The following is an 18,412-nucleotide window of genomic DNA, read 5'->3' as shown; positions in this document are numbered from 1 at the left end:
CTTCCGGTCACAAACACAAAGTCAGGGTGACAGACTAGTGTTTCTGGCCCCTCTGGTATTTAATCCTGATGTCACTGCTAAAGCGCAAGAGACACGTGCAGCAGGCACACCGCTGGTGTGCCAAGGGCGCGCCAAAGGTCAGCCCATCTGCACCCGTCTGCATTCGGGCCACGCTCAGCGTCAGCTACTCTGCTAGTTTTGTACTAAAACACCAGCAGTATTGACAAGATGAGTTGTTTGAGATACAAGACTCATGTAATCTCTGCTCTGGCCCTACGCGGAATCCTCAGTTTTCTCTGAACTGGAGACCCTGCCTACCCTGCCCGCATTGTTGTCTTTCTCTTACAAACCTTAAGATTAAAGAAACGGCCCCCTCCACTACTATTTCTTCCCAGGCCAACACAAACTGTACAAATAACATTTTAACTCCTGCTAAGACAGTTTTCAGGTGCTTTAAAGCAACACTGGTCAATGCTAGGTCCCTGATAAAAAATTCTCTGGCCTTCTCAGAATTTTTAGAATCATATGACCTGGACCTAACATTCGTTACAGAGACCTGGGCAGATGCCGGTTCAGACCCAGACCTTATCATGGCCGGACCCCTGGCTTTGCCATCTCCAGAATAGATCGGTCTCAGAAAAGGGGCAGAGGGTTAGCTATTATTGCTAAGGAACATGTGGAAGTCTCCTGTCAGCCCCTATGGAAAATTTCATACGGTGAAGCGCTGGTTTTTAAAATTGCAGGTTACAGCGAACTATCTCAAAGATATCGTCAGTTCTATGTTCTCCGAGGGATACTTTCCTCTACAAGGGAAGAGGGTGTCTATTCTTCTGTTGCTGAAAAAAGCAAATCTGGACACTCAAGACATGAACAGCTATGGGTCAATCTCCCGTTTACCTCTGCCGGCCAAGATCGTGGACAAGGCTATGAATATAGAGCTTACTCAGTTTAAATGAGAATAAACTTCTGGATAGCTCTCAATATGGCTTTAGGAGTCTACATAGCACGGAGTTGACCTTAATCAATGTGTCGGAGTAAATAAGAGAGGTCGTGAATAAAGGCAGGAAGTCAGCCTTGATCCAGCTGGACCTTTCGGCAGCCTTCAACACGGTCAATCGCAAACTTCTTATAAACAGCCTTTTTTACCTGGGCATTAGGGGTAGGGTGCTGGATTTACTGAAGTTTTTTCTCAGCGATAAAGAGCAACTAGTGGAGCTTGGAGGCTGCAAGTCCCCGCTGTTATCTTTTCCTTGTGGGCTGCCACAGGGTTCCTCGCTAAGTCCGACCCTTTTTAACCTTTATGTAACTCCACTTTGCTCACTTATCAAGTCCTTTGGCTTTAAGACAGTATCATACGCTGATGTCACGCAAATCATGGCACCCTTTGCAGGGGATCCAACAAACACCGCCTCAAGATTCTAAAACTGTATGTGCGAAATAGGCAATTGGATGTCCCACAACAGCCTGAAGCTGAATTCAGGTAAAACGTAGGTGCTTCTCTTCGGACGAGATAACTCCTTCTGGACACCAGGTTGGTGGCCACAGGAATTGGGAGACACCCCTGAGCCAGTCACGAAGGTGAAAAACCTAGGAGTGTTTTTTTACACCAATCTGTCCTTTAGAGGACAAATCAATGCGATCACCTCCTCCTGTTTCTTTATGATTAAAACCCTCACGAAAATATTATCTTTCATTCTACCAGAGCTCCAGAAAGCTGTAGTTGCGGCAATCATCCTCTCTAAAATCGATTACTGTAATGGGCTCCTTCTCAATATACAATCAAGGAATCTTAACAAACTGCAGGTCCTCTAAAATGCAGTAGCTCGTCTTGCCATTAAAGCGCTAAATGGGCGTGGCCCCGATTACTTCCCACAGAGCTTTAGATGGTATATCCTAGCGAGGCAGTTGGGGTCAATGGCTTCTTTCAATCTGGTAATTCCTAGGGCTAAAACTGCCTCATGCGGAGGAGAAGTTTTGTGGCAGGCACTGCTAACCTGTGGAACTCTCTTCCTCTGGCACTTAAGAACAAAAGCAATCTTCTGGCATTCTGTAAACCCTTAAAAACTTGTCTCATTAATAACTAGCCCAAACGTGCCTATTCCACATCCTCTCTTTGGTCAGCCAATTCAGCAGTATCCCCGTGCCTAGGCACCCTCAGGTTGTAGTGCTCGTTATAAATCTTAGAAAGGAACTGCCCTCTTCCCTGACAGCTATTACCAGGGCTTCAGGTCTGCATAGTCGGGTGTGTTAACGACCTGCCCTCTCCGCTGAGTGCTCCCTTCTGAAAAAGAGGTGCGTAGTAGGGTGTGCACAGTGACTGGCCACGCCATTCAAACCTCTCTCTTGTATGACAGAAGTGCATAGTAGGGTGTGATGAAGGACTGGCCTCTCCGTTGAGACCACTCTCTTGGATGACGGGTGTATGTAGTATGGTGTGGATAGGAAATGCCCTCTCTTCTGACACCTATCCGCATGAAGTGATGGATTGTTGTGTAGTTCCTATGAATCTATATAGGATCCGTGCATTTAGACAACATAAACTTTGGGATTGGTGTCCAGACTGATTCTAGACACCCCCAGCGGGAATGTTCGCCTGTATACCAGCTAGCTCACAGTGCCACTATGAACCCCTCTAACCAAGGAGGAAATAGTTGTTGGCACCTATCAAACATGACAACCCTGTCCCATCAGGGTTCATGGAAAAAGTACAGTACGTTTCGCTCAGTCACTCGTGCTCACTTTGTCTCAGAGAGATACACAGACTAAACGGTGGGGACGTTTCCAATAAGCATTTTTTGAACCAGCGTTATTCTAGTGTAAAATAGGTGTGCAGAAACAACCATAAGACAGAAACAGATATAAATGATTATAAGCACCAACAAAGTAAATGGATGGTAGATTTCTACAATAGTGTCAAAACAATGAATATATGCAAGCATATAAATACATGACAGTAATAATACATAATCCTACAATGCAACCCTAACTAGATGTAACTAAGTGTACCCAGCATGTATGTAGGTGTATAGCCAACAATCCACCTACGATGAGGTGTGAGAGAATGGATGACCCCGTCTTGGCCTCGAGATGGCCACCCCGCGAGTGTTTCAGCATGGAAGTCTTTCTCCTCTGCTTACAAAGGCAAAAATACGGTGTATGTATACCCAAAAGGTACCCTCAGGGATTCTACCTTGCTGTGTCATGTCGGCCGAGGATGACAGAAGGAATGCAGAAGATGATAATCATGCTGTAATTCTGAGAGTCCTTATGCATAATTAATAAGGCTAGTTTTCGAGGAAAGCCACACGACATTTATGCAGCGCTTAACTAGGTAAAGGGTCAATACCAAAAAACGTTATGTAGTACAATGGTAGGACAAATGTAGGTGAAGTATCAGGTGACTACCCAAGCCTAGATTGGATTACCCTAGGAAGCATAACAAGCTGTTCGTAGTATGCTGAGGGGAGAGACTTGCTTTTCCGCTGACAACTCTTTCTTACATTAAAGAAGTGAGTCTCTTGGATGACAGCTGTGTGTAGTAGGATGTAGATAGGAACCTTCCTCTCTGCTGACACCTATCTCCATAGTTACAGGTGTGCATCTCTTGGATGACAAATGTCTGTGGTAGTTTGTGGAGAGAGACTGGTCTCTTCTCTGGCACCTCCATCTTGATTGATGGGTGTGTGTAGTACAGAGTGGAGAGGGACTGGCCTCTCTGCTGACACCTCATAGGTGAGACCTAGTTCCTAGATGACAGGTTTGCATAGGACAGTTTGGGAGGGACTGGCCCCTCTGCTTAGACCTTTCTCATGGATAACAGCTAAGCATAGTAGAGTGGACAGAGGAACTGACCTCTCTGCTGAGACCTCTTTCTTGGGTGATGGGTGTGCATAATTGGGTGAGTGGAGGAACTGGCCTCCTAGTTGAGACCTCTGTCTCGGATTACAGATTAGCATAGCAGGTTGTGGAGAGGGACTGATCACTCCACTGAGACCTTTCTCGTGGATGACCCATGTGGATAGTAGGGTGTGGTGGTAGGACTGGCCTCTTAACCAAAACCTCGTTCTTGTCTAATAAGAGTGTGTAGTAGGGTGTGTAAAGAGACTAGCCTCTCTACTGAGACCTCTCTCTCCTGGAAGATGGGCATATGTACTAGAGTATGGAAAGGGGCTGGCATCTCCGCTGTGACCTCTCTCTTGGATGATAGCTGGGCATACTAGAGTGTGGACATGGACTAGTCTCCCTGCAAAGCCCTATCGCGTGGATGAATGGTGTGTATAGTAGAGTGTGGGGTGGGACTGGCCTCTTTGCTGAGAGTTCTCTCTTAAATCACTGGTGTGTGTAGTAAGCTGTGGGGTGGGACTAGGCTCTCTGCTGAAACTTCTCCCTTGGATGACTGGTGTGCATACTACAGTGTGGGAAGGAACTGGCCTCTCTCTTCTGAGACCTTTCCCTTGATGACAGGTGTGTGTAGTAGGGTGTGGGGAGGGTCTGCCTTCTCTACTGAAAACTCTCTCATGGATGACAGTGTATGTAAAGGGTGTGGGGAAGTAGTGGCCTATACATTAACATCTCTCCCTTGGATGATGGGGGTGTGTAGTAGAGTATGAGGAGGAACAACCCTCTCCACTGAGAGCTCTCTTTTAGATGACAGTTGTATGAAGTACAGTGTGAGGAGGGACTGGCCTCTCTGATGACATCTAATAGATAGGACCTCTCTCTTGGATGACAGGTTTGCATAGTAGGGCTTGGAAGGAACTGGCCTCTCTGCTTAGACCTCCCTCTTGGATAACAGGTGTGCGTAGAAGAATATAGAGGGGAACTGATCTCTCTTCTGAGACGTGTTTCTTAGATGACAAGTGTGTATAGTAGGGTATGGAGAGGAACTGACCTCTCTGTTGAGACCTTTATCTTGGAAGATGATGTACATAGTTAGGTGTGAGGAGGTGCTGGCTTCTCTGCTCAGATCTCTCTCATGAATCACTGGTATGCATACAGAGTGTGAGGAGGGACTGTCCTCTCCACTAACACCTCTCTCTTGGATGACTGGTTTTCATCGTAGGGTGTGGGGAGGGCCTGGCCTCTCCTCTGTGACCTCTGTCTTAGATGGCTGGTGTGAACAGTAGGGTGTTGCAGGGGACTGGCCTCTCCACAGAAACCTTTCTTTGGATAACAAGTGTGTATAGTAGAGTATGAGGAGGGAATGGCTTCCCCACTGAAGTCTCTCTTTCAGATGATGGGTGTGCATAGTAGTGTGTGGAAAAGGACTAGCCTCTCCACTGAGACTTCTCTCTTGGTTGACAGCTATGCACACTAGCGTATGGAGAGGGAATGGCCTCTCTTCCGAGACCCCTCTCTTGGATGACAAGTGTGCATAGTAGGAAGTGGGAAGGGACTGACCTCTCTGCTGAGACCTCTCTCCTAGATAATGGGTGGCCGTACTAGAGTGTGTAAAGGGACTAGCCTCTCCACTATGTAAACAAGAGTATGGAGGGGAACTGCCTTCTCCCCTGAGACCTCTCTCTTGGATGCCGGCTGTACATCATACAGTACATAGAGACACTGACCTCTCCATTGACAGTTATCATCATGGTGATAAGAGTACATAGTGGGGTCTGGTAAGGGATTGCACTCTCCACTAACATTCCTTCACCGGAAGACAAGCATTCATACTAGAATATGGGGAGGACTGGCCTTTCCACTAAAACTATTTTACAGAGTGACAAATGAGCATAGCGGGGTGTAATGATGAACTACCTCTACAGCAAAACTCCTCACTAGGGCAACAGATGTGCATAGTAGAGTGAAAAGAGATTTTGTCAACCCCTTCCTATTTTTGTATGATTCCATGAGGGTCCTGCAGGATCGCAAAATTTTGAAAAACAATTACTCCGTCTTTCATTACAGTTATTATGCCTTTCAGATCTCCTCTAAATTACTGTGGGAACAGGATGCTTTTATCCTGGTTCAGTGACTAAATATCGAGGGACATAATATAGAATGGCCAAAATATCGACGCCAAAATATAGAAGGACAGAATATAGACTCCCTATCTACAAACAGGTAAGTACTAAAATATCGATTCCAAAATATAGAGGGGTCGATTCAAATCCTCTATTTTTTTGTCCCGTACGACTCGTATCTGTATTTTTTTCCGTACGAATCGTACAAGTCACGTCCGACCCGTGAAGTACGATTCGTACGGGAAAAAGTACATACGGATCAGCCGTATCCGTACGAATCAGATCGGGAAAAGTTGTATGAGACGTACCCGGACACTTTTCCGTACGATCGTAAAAATGCAGTCCGACCGTACGGAAAAACGACCGTCCTGTACACGGGGAATGACTTGTACATATGCAATGTCTGTGTACGCACCGTACAGTAGCAATGTCGTTGTACGCACCGTACATAAGCGATGAAGGTGTACGCACCGTACATAGCAATGGGGTTGTACGCACCGTACATAAGCGATGACGGTGTACGCACCGTACATAGCAATGGGGCTGTACGCACCGTACATAGCAATGGGGGTGTACGCACCATACGTAGCGATGGGGGTGTTCGCACCATACATAAGCAATGGCGGGGTATGCACCGTACATAGCAATGGGGGTGTACACACCATACATAGTGATGGGGGTGTACGCACCGTACATATCAATGGTTGTGTACGCACCGTACATAAGCGATGGCGGTATACGCACCATACATAGCAATGGGGGTGTATGCACCGTACATAGCGATGGGGTTGTTCGCACCGTACATAAGTGATGGCGGGGTACGCACCGTCCATAGCAATGGGGGTGTACGCACCGTACATAAGCGATGGCGGTGTACACACCGTACATAGCAATGGGGGTGTAGGCACCGTACATAGCGATGGGGGTGTTCGCAACGTACATAAGCGATAGCAGGGTACGCACCGTACATAGCAATGGCGGTGTACGCGCCGTACATAAGCGATGGCGGTGTACGCACCGTACATAGCAATGGCGGTGTACGCACCGTACATAAGCGATGGCAGTGTACGCACCGTACATAGCAATGGCGGTGTACGCACCGTATATAGCAATGACGGTGTACGCACCGTAATACACAATGCATGAGGGTGTGTGTGTCTGTACGACTCGTACCCCTGTACCGTACTGAACCACGGACACTGTAAAACAGCACAAGGAGGGTCTATTCGACTTGCACAACACCACCAAACACGTCTACACTGCACAAAAAATGGAAAGGACTGACCTGGACACATCCAAACAGGCAAACAGAGGGGCAAACTCACAACCACGCCTTATGACACACCCACCAAAAATTCAAACTGAGCCACACCCACAAATGGACCAATAAAAAGGGCCCACACACACAAACCATGAGCCTTTGCAACAGACTCACTGCAGCTACAGAGCACAACAACAACAGCACTCATCCACCTTAACATATACACCTTCACACAACCTCCTTCACACATACCCCCTCTACACATTCACACCCACACCATCACATTCAGACCCACACACCCACAACCATCCACACCTTCACCCTACACCATACCCACAGACAAGAATCCAAAGTTCAAAAGGGAGGAGCTGGAGATCCTTGTCAATGAAGTCATCAGAGTCGAGCCACAGCTGTTTGGAACATTGGTCAGACAGACCAGCATAGCTGAAAAATCACGCCTGCGGCAGAGGATTGTCGATAGGGTGAATGCCTTTGCACCCATCAGAAGGACCAGGAATGAATGTAAGCCTGGGCGAGGCACTACGCTACGCTCGCGTAGTTTGCAGAGTTCGCGCTACTTCGCACTACGCGAACTGCACGTAGCACAGTACCAACACGCATAGCGTATTGTTGCGTAGTGCTGCGGTCATTTTTTGCTTGCTCGCGGTCCTCAACGTCAAGTTGGCGACCGCGAGCAAGCAAAATGACATCCCGGCGAGACTTTTTCCTTGTTCGCGATCAGCAACATCAAATTGGCGATCGCGAACATGGAAAATAAACCTCCCGGCGAGATTCCCAATGCAAGGAGGTCAGGTTTCTCATTGCGAGGGGTTGCGTATGCTCGCGACCGCTCGCGATGAGAAACTACCATTTTGCGTTGAGAAAGCTGCCGCTCGAGTAAAAATCTACTCGAGCAGGAGAAAACTACAGCTCGCACTGTGCAAGATGTCATTTTCAATGATTGCACAGTGCCGGTTGCTTGTCCACACTGTGCAATCATTGAAAACAACATCTTGCACAGTGCGAACATGTTACTACGCAGTTCGCGAAGTGCTACGCGTAGCTCGCGTAGTGCGAACTTCACTTTGCGTAGCTTCGCGAAGTACTAATTCGCGAACTACGCCCACCCTTAAATGAATGCCAAGCCAGGTGGTACGATCTGCGGGGGCGGTCAAGCGCAAAATGAATGAGGACTACGCCCAGAGCAACATCACTGGAGGTGGTGCGCCCCGCAGACTAGTACATTACCATCCCTGGGAGGAGAAGGTGATGGCCATGCTTCCGCCGGTGGGAGTACATGGACTCCAAGGAGTTGCAGAGCCTGGTGAGTACACAAACAACTTATGTAACATGGGGGTAATGGCATCCACACTCCAACTACACCAAATGCACGCAACTACCCCCAAGCCATCACTGGCCAGAACCACAGTCAAAAACTACGCTAATGCCAATAACATGTGTATGCCTCATTGAGAAAGCAAGGCCATGCTATTTCCCATGCTACATGAAGCACCAACCCAAGAATGGATGTCCGGTATGCTGGGACGGTGGGTGGCACAAAACGCATGTTTGAATCATAAATCAGACACAATTGCCCTCATCTCATATGGCCCATCTACATACCCATGCACCATGCATAATGCACAGGGATTGGGAAAGTACTGACAAGATAGCTCACACTTGGCCCTGGTGTAGGCAGCACAAGGCCCTCCTGTGACCAGTGCAAACACAAACACCAAGACAGCAAGGTCAGATATCTAGGACAGAAACTCACACTCACTGTCGTGGCAGCATGCTCCATGGGGGGACAGCTACATCACCTGGCAGCCCCAGGGCCAAATCACACTACACCCACCAGCAGGCCCTGTCACACACACCCCTTACACAAGCAGACACCACCAGGACAGGCAATGGATTTACCCACTGTCACAATGGACATGCAATACAACAAGACCAATACATAGCCGAAGAAGCATCCAAGCCACAAATCAACATGTCAAAGACGCAGGAGAACATATCAAACTTTCCCCCGCAACATACCCATCCACAAGTGAACATTGAGGAGAATGCTAGGCACATACAACTACCTGGAGGAACAGTGCCAACTTGAATGTGTATCAAACATGCATGTTGCATGAAACAGCATTAACATTGTCTGTCTCTCACACACACAGGGCAACGTGATGAATATCCCCCCAACAATGGGGGGGGGAAGAATCACAGTCACAGGCTCTGGAGGAACCTGATCCCACTGGCAGCGACGCCTTTCAACACTCCGCGGATGACCCCGACCGACCTGGACCCTCTGGTGTCCAAGCCCCTGCAGAACCTGGTTCAGGAACATCTGTGCCAACCACCACCCCCATTCCTGCCACATCCCAGGAGACACCGAGGAGCCCTGCCCGCAGTGAACAACTGAGCCAGTCTGACTAGGAGGGACAAGGTGCCGCGGGCACCCAGGAGGAGGCAGACAACACTGCCACTGCCATCCCTCAGGGGTCCCGTAGACCCGATGTGCCCACAACGGCAGGCCAGGCTCATGTGGGCAGGGGTGGTGGGAGTGGAGGACGGCGGAGTCGAGAACCTGACCAGCCAGCTGAAGGGACCGGTATGTCACACATCCACAACATCATGGAGGCATACCGGCGTGACACCAGGGAGTTCAGCCAGGTAGTGGTGACCCTCACAGAGATCAATAACCAGCAGGCCGAGCAACACGCCAGTCAACAAGAACACCAAGGACGGATGAAGGCAAGACTGGCTGAGCTCCTGGGGGTGCAAAGGGACATAAGCCATTCACTCCGTCGGATTGCCGACTACATGGCCAACCCTCCCTGTGCCACCAGGTGCAGACCACCACCAGCCACAGGGAGGGAGGAGGAGGAGGATTCATCCGACGGAGCGTCCCAAGCATCGTCCAGGCCTGCATCTGAGGGTCCCCCGAGGAAGGTGGGTCGTCCACGGAAAAGACCATGAGAGGCAGCACCCCATCCACATCTCCCAGGTCACCTGGCCTGGCACCTGGCCTTCATGTGCAACAGCATCACCTCATTGACTGACATCATCTGCTACATGGACTTCCTGGTCACAGTCTGACCAATGATGCCAAACACTGTGGTCTGGACACTGATGACTTCAAATGCTAAGGATCCCATCTCCCCCTGTGAACTTTGGATTCTATAGTCCCTACATAGCACCTTTTTCTGTGCAGAAATCATGCCCCGGAGCTATAAATAAAAAATTAAGACATGAAATTTTATGTTGCAGTCATTTAGCATGAGTTCACAACATACCTGTGGGGATGTGTCGAAGTATGCCTGAGTGTGGAACAAACTCCAACCATCCATACACTTGGATCTGAGTCCGGTCGAGGACACACATGGGTCACAATGTTTCACAAAATACAGACATGGAGCCCAATACTCACCCGTGATGGCCTCAAGCTGCCGAGGGGGTACTTGCAATACTGCTCAGACAGACCAATTTGGAAGAGTATCATGAAGGTGTAGAGGTCATGGGTCATGTTGATGTGCCCGGGGAGGGAGTCCCAGGTCTGTTTGGTGAGGTGGGAGAACTATCTCCTGCATGCAGTTTTTATGTGGATGTGATGAATGGTGGCCAGGGCAAGGTGGGCTGCATGGAGTTGGGCCAACTGGGTGTTGGATGACAGACATCCAAGTTCGGTGTTGGGTCTGGGGTTGTGGACTGCCTCCTGAGTGTGGTTGAGGAGTCTGAAGGTGATCCTGCAGCACACAGTGAGCCATTGTACCTATCTCAGGTGGACGGTGATGTGGCTGGGGCAGGGGATGTTGCAGATGAGGTGTGCGGATGCACCCTGGATGTGGACAACTTCTCCTGCAGTTTTGCTGTTGTTCTCCGTAGAGGCCGCTGCTGTAATTGAGCCGGCTGGTGTCGTGAACCAGGGGGACGGTCTGTCTTGCCTTGGAGTGGATCCATCTGTGGGTCATTTGCAGCATGTGGAGGGTGTTGCAGCATGAGGTACAGATGGTGGTGAGTTGCATGGTAATTGTGAGCGATGGGTCCATGATGAACACCAGCTTGTGTGCATGGCCACTGGGTGCTGTTGCAGTGCACAGACCAGTGGGACACAAGGAGTTGACCCAGCTGTAAGGGGACAATCCTCAGATGATGACCTCTGTCCTGTCCAAGTCCAGCCTCAGGTGGCTGATGATATTCAGCCATTCCTCAACGGATCTCATGCCTTGTTGAAGTTTGGATCTGGCAATGGCTGGGTCTTTGGTGAGTTTGAGGAGCAGCTGGGTGTCAATGGCATACGAGATGATGATGAGGTCATGTGCGCATGTGATGGTGGAGAGAGGGGTCATGGAGACATTGAAGATTGTCACTCTGAGAGAAGAGCCCTGTGGCATGGGCCAGATGACCCCAGTGTACTACATGTTGCAGGGGGATGTATGACGTTACAACGCATGCTGTTACAACGAAAGTTTTACAACGCGAGTGCATTGACAACGCAGGACATTACAACGCAAGTCTTTACATCGACTTGCACTAGATGGCGTGCTAACATTAAAAAAGTGTAATTTACTATTCCAACTCCAGTCCACGTAACAGTAGGGAAGGTGTTGGGATAGTAAACTACACTATTTTTAATGTTAGCACGCCATCTAGTGCAAGTCGATGTAAAGACTTGCGTTGTAATGTCCTGCGTTGTCAATGCACTCGCGTTGTAACAGTTTCGTTGTAATGGTAGTGCGTTGTAAAAGTTGTGTTGTAAAGGTTGTTCCCCGTTGCAGGGTGGAGGCAGACTCCCTGGGCCTTGCTGGTGAGCGACTTTCTGAATTAACCCTGGGCCCTCCTCTGGATATGAGTGTTGGAGATGTGTGAGTAGCACATAGTGTAGAATGCCATTGAGAGGTCAAGGGTGGTGGCCTCACCATTGCCGAGCATGGCAAAGTTGTCGGTGGTGGCAATGCTGACGGTTGCAGTGGTGTGATTACTGTGGAAGATGGTCTGGTGCCGGTTGCCTGGAGATGGTTGCATGGAGGAAAATTGTCATTTGCTTGTTGAGTGTCTTCCTGATCACATTTGCTGGGTAGGGAAGCAGGGTGATCTACCAGGAGATCCTGCGGTACTGCCGTCCATTGTTTAAGAAGTGCCTGGGGCTCTGCATGCCTCCTGCACCCATGAAATGTGGAAAACTCAAAGGAGACATTCAGGACGCGCTGGACGTGGGCTTCAATGATGTGGAATGATGTGGTTTAGATGTTGTGTGGGAAGGGGCCTGATCGAGAGCCAGAGTGTATGTAGCACATGAGCCAGGTTGTGTCATTGCTGCTGATGGGAGTCCATAACCTGATGGGGGTTTGTCCTGCGGATAATAGTGCTGTCTGCCTCTGGGTGCCAAGGCTGTTGTGTGTGCCCATGAGCTTGCAGTGGTACAAAGTTGCAAGGGATGTGATCTGCCTTGCAAGGGTGGGGTGTCTTGGATGGAGATCTGCTGTCAGTTCAATCACAAAGCTGATGAGCTCCTTGATGTCATGTGTTTGGGTGTCTCGGCACTATCTGAAGGATCTCCACCTGTCCTTGCTGATGATATGGTGATGGCTGTGTGTAGTGTTTACCAGGGCTGTAAGGCAAATGATGGCTCTTTGTGTTGCAAGGTTTGCACAAGAGTCCGGCTAAGTCTGTAGGAGTCCAGTAGGTCTGCCTTCTCCCAGGTGCCTTAACTGTTGTTATGCTTCACAGGAAAGTCCGTCAATGTGGCAAGATTGTTGGATCAGTTGCTGATCCAGTGCGTGAGGTTGCAGGGTGTGGCGGGGGTGTTGTTTTGAGTGTCCCATACAGCTTGTCTGTGGTGACTTACATCAAGCATCTTTGGGGGATCGGTAGCAGGATGTGGGGCAGTGTGTTGCTTGTCGGAGACATGGATTCAAATGTTGATGGACCAATGATGGATGGTGGTGTGGTTCCCCTCCAGCAAGAAGTTACTGGCCCCCAGCCACATGTAGCCCGTGGAGGTGAGGACGTGCGTGCAGATGTACGTGTTGATGGCTTAGCGGAATAGTGGATGTAGGCCTGCAGATCTGTAGAGGAGTGTTACACTGAGGGTTGCCATGGAGTTGCAGCAAACCCGGATTTGTGACTCTGAGGGTGTACTTGTGAATAAATAGCAATTCATCCCCCAGGATTGGTGTTGCCGTCCCTGCAGGTGATTTTGTATCCGTCTGAGATGGCAATGAAGACGTCATGTGCTGAGGATGCTTTTGTCCAGGTTACTGTCATGAAGGTGATGTGTGGGGCTGTTGTGTTGAGGAGGTAACAGAGTCCAATGGCGTGCTGGTGGATGGAGCGGGTGTGGGGTAGGAGGCACATTACCTGGTTGTTCTGACAGGGTCTTGTAGGCTGGGCAGCACTGTGAAGGCAGTTGGAGTAGCACACTCAGCAAGCAAAGCTGTCGTGTGTGTGCTTAGGGGTTGCCTGATAACAGGAGGATGATTGTCACAATGACATTGCTTGGAGAGTGGCTGCAGCATGAGCCTGTTGTGTGACGTGGGTCATGCAAAGACTAGAGGGTCATGCACTGTGCATGTTGCACGCGCAGACGTTCCTCCCTTTGGCACGGCACTGGGGCTACAGTGGCACAGAAAAGCTGCTGCCTGCATTTTGAATGGGTGGAGGGGGAAGGGCAGAGCATTTTTGAGGCGTGGGGGTTGCAGAATCAGGGCACTCGGTGGGGTGGTGCCACAGGTGAGGCAGCAGCAAGCGGAAGGGGTTAGAAATTAGGCAAAAAGTAGCACACAAAGACAAGGTCTGAAAGGCACAGTGCAACAGATGTATGTAAAGGAAGGAGTGTCAGGTTACTCATGGGTCACTACGAGAAAATGTATGAACAATCACCATAAATTACAGCCACTGGATCAGGCAACAAAATGCGGAGATGCGCAAAGGAGACACACCATCAGCAGGCGTTCACGTCCCGTTGTGGGGAGCAACCTGCACAAATACATACCCAACCAGGTACTTCATGCACAATAGAGCTCATTAGCCATAAAGCACTGCATGCATGTTGCCAAAGTACACATACACACAAATGCTCAATATTTGACTATTATGCCATAGATAACACATGCAAACTGTCAAGAGAGCTGCAGTGACAGAGATGAGGCAGTTTGGATTATGCTGAACACCTTTATTCCCCATACACACACAAAGGGATATGCATCCATATTAACAGACTCACAGGTCAGTTGACAGAACATGTGGGACATACGCCGGACACCCCCTTCACAACACGGATGATGTAAATCCCAATGAACTGGCACACAAGTTAAGGGGATGAGCCAAACACATCCTGCTGCACACGGAGAGGCTGCAATTCCCATGGGGCCTGTTTTTGTGATGTCCCCCACTATGTCCACCCGTAGCATGGCAAGGTTTACACACATTGATGCCTTCATCAGACGCCACACTCCACTACAGATGACTGTTAAGAAGGGTGACTATCATGTCATGGGAGTGATGCTACATGTTATATGCTCCATGGTGAGAAGACATGTATGCATGGTACCACAACATGCACAGAAGCAGTCCCCACACATTCCAAACCCGTACCACCACAGAAAATCCTTGCTGCAAACCTTACCAAGACTGACCTTTCCACATGTCCGTTCATGGAACGCTGATTCCGCACACGTTGCAATCCTCATGAGGAATAGCAGGAGGACAACGATGACACGAGCAGACAACAGGCGCAAAATACCTGGGAATGATAGACACAGAAGAAGTCACCTAAAACAATTATTACCGCACACATGGACATTTACCAAACATGAACTATGTTTGACACATGTAAATTGCAAAGAAAGACTCTCCGCAAAACTGTGTGGCATGACATCATCACTCGAGTGACACATCAGAACACACATCCAAGTCACTGCATTCAGTCAGCTGGACACACACATTGCAACACATGCCACTCAATGCTACAAGCTTGCACACTCATACCCAGTGACTCACCATTATGAGAAGAAGTTGCATATGAGCTGACTCCGGATATCATCCTCCTCCTCCTCCTCATCACTAGCCTCGTGAGCAAGCCCTTGTTCCTCCATGGGTGGATGTTCCTGCTCATCCGGATCCAATATGAGTGGCACTGCCTTCTCAACTGTCATGTTGTGCAGCATGCAGCACACGAGGAAGATTCGGCAGACCTTCTCCGGGGCATAAGGGTGGGACCCGCCTGTCTTGTCCAGGCACGGGAATCGGCTCTTCAGGAGGCCAAACGTCCTCTCAATCACTCGCCTGGTCTGCCCGTGTGCATTGTTGTACCTGTGATCTGCAGCTGTTCTTGGGTTGCGGAGAGGTGCCGTCAGCCATGGGATGTTCGGATATCCAGAGTCCCCTACATGGAAACATCATGTAAAAAAGTGGATCAGGAGATGCTGTAGGAGCCAAAGATACCGCAACACACAGGACAAACAGAGTATACCCACCAACAAGACATGCTCGTTCGTTGTGCAGCCGCAGCATCATTTGTGGCACCCTGCTACGCCTCATGATGTAGGCATCATGTGCTGATCCTGGAAAGCGTGCACAGACATGGGAAATCAGCATGTTAGCAAGACACACCACAAGGGCATTTATCGAGTGGTAATGTTTTCTATTGCGATAGACTTGTTCCTGTGCCAGTGGTGGTACCAAAGCCACATGTGTACCATCAATGGACCCAATGACATGGTGCGTCCCTCCCAGGACATAGAAATCACCCTTGACATCTGTCAACTTCTCAGGAGTAGGAAATGTGATGAATTCATCAAGGTGCTCCAACATGGCTGCTAAAACATCACGCAGGACATGGCTGAACATTGTCTGTGACATGCCACCAACATCAACTATGGTGAATTGAAACGTACCTGTGGCAAAAAAATGTAGGGCTGCCATCACCTTCATCTTTGGGTCAGTGCAGTAGGATACCTGTGTCGCAGTTGGAGGTGTGGTGCCAGCCTGTCGGGCAAGTCCTCAATCAACTGCTGTGTGAATCTGTAACGTCAGATGCAGGCACGTTCCCTCATGGCACCCAAGTCTGGCATTGGGCTTGGGACAGGCGGTGCCCTGCAAGACATTGTTTGTAAGAATGAAGATTGAGAGTCTGACAATATCAATGTCAATGAACATAGCACATGCTACACTGCTAATACACACCAGGTAACTATGGAGTCGGGTGTGCGCAATACATACAGGACACATATGCCAGCTTGCTGGCATTCCTACAAAAAGCCAGATACACCTGTTTATTGTCAAGTCAACATGACATGCCCTGAAATGATTTGGGGGCCAGTCTGAGTGAAGAGCCACAGATATCACCGGAGTGACACACAACCACATAGCTGCATTGGAAGGATGTCATCTCATCCACACAGCTGACTGAAAGGCACATGCACAGGTCACATGAAATGTCAAATGTACATATCAAACACAGTGCGATTAAGGGGTACACGTGACAACACAAAGACACAGCCATTGAGACAACGCAGACATGTATGACTGAGAAAATATGATGTCCGATGCACACAGACCCTACAGCCTTGTGAATCCAAATGTGGCATGGTGTGCGTCGATGTGTTCCATGCCCATCTCTACACAGACCCCTGTTGGATGCACCAACAGCAGATGCAGTTGACGGGACACTGACATCAAGCTCATGGGAAAACATGACACACACCTGACATAGTCCCAAAGGGGCACGCTGATCGTGACAGGTCAGTTGATAGAGTGTCCCTGTCCCTGGCATCAGGAGACTGGTGTGGGTGTTGATGACTGTGCCATCCCACTGCTGCTGTGCATGACACAGTTGGAGTACAGACACACATGTGGCAAGTGTCAAAGTGATGTGTGCCACATAGTGCCCCATCACACATGACATGTGTCCACAGGTCATCACACATCAATTGTGCAACTAGATGAGATGACCTGGGCAATATCACTGGCTAACACACCTAGGGCCTGCACATGAAAGTATGCAATGACAAGTACTCGATGGACATCCTTGTGCGACTGGTAGCCCTCCATTCCTGGCATGTGTACGCCTGTATTACCATTGTAAGCGTGTGAAATGCGTACCCGTACGTGTACGCACTAGTAGTACACGTACGTGTACTACTAGTGCATACACGTCCATGTACTACTATTGCGATCCGCTTACGGGTACGCACTAGTAGTACACGTCCGTGTACTGCTAGTGCGTACCCGTAAGGGGATAACACTAGTAGTACACTTACGTGTACTACTAGTGTGTACAGGTACGTGTGCTACTATTGCGATCCCTTATGGATACACACTAGTAGTACACGTATGTGTACTACTAGTGCGTACAGGTACGTGTACCACTATTGCGATCCCCTTACGGGAACGCACTAGTAGTACACGTACGTGTACTTCTAGTGCATACAGGTACGTGTACCAATATTGCGATCCCCTTACGGCTACGTACTAGTAGTACACGTACGTGTACTACTAGTGCATACAGGTACGTGTACCGCTATTGCGATCCCCTTACGGGAACGCACTAGTAGTACACGTACGTGTACTACTAGTGCGATCCCCTTATGGGAATGCACTAGTAGTACACATATGTGTACTACTAGTGCCTACCCGTAAGGGGATTGCACTAGTAGTACACGTACATGTACTACTAGTGCGTACCCGTAAGGGGATCGCTATAGTAGTACACGTACGTGTACTACTAGTGCGTACACGTATGGGTCAAATGCACTGTACAACAGGTGCCGTAGGGGTATGTATGAAACGCACAGTACCTGTGTGTGGATTTTAAAATTACATAGGGGGCACATAAGGGACAGGTGTTAGGCCATAAATGCATGCTGGTTGTCATGGATACCGAGTTTTCAGTTGAAATTTGTCCATCAGGTGTCCTGGAAAAGTCAGTTGGCCACAAAATACAAAGTTGCAAAGTGGTTGTTGACTTGACATGATGCTCAAATTTTGAACGATGCAAATGCTGTCACTGGTGTATGTTTAAAGGGATTGGAGTAAACATACAATGTGAATGATTCAGACCAATCACTATGTACTCCTCAAAATGAATGCCCCTCAGCAAGGCAGATATAAGGCAGCCAGAACCCATGAGAGGGCACTTGCCTGCACAACTCAAGAGTCGACAACACTGCTGCTGTCTCTGCTTCCTCTG

This window comes from Triturus cristatus, chromosome 2_1, assembly GCF_964204655.1.
Source record: "Triturus cristatus chromosome 2_1, aTriCri1.1, whole genome shotgun sequence".
In the NCBI taxonomy this organism is placed as follows: domain Eukaryota; kingdom Metazoa; phylum Chordata; class Amphibia; order Caudata; family Salamandridae; genus Triturus; species Triturus cristatus.
Note: the sequence above shows the minus strand (reverse complement) of the source record.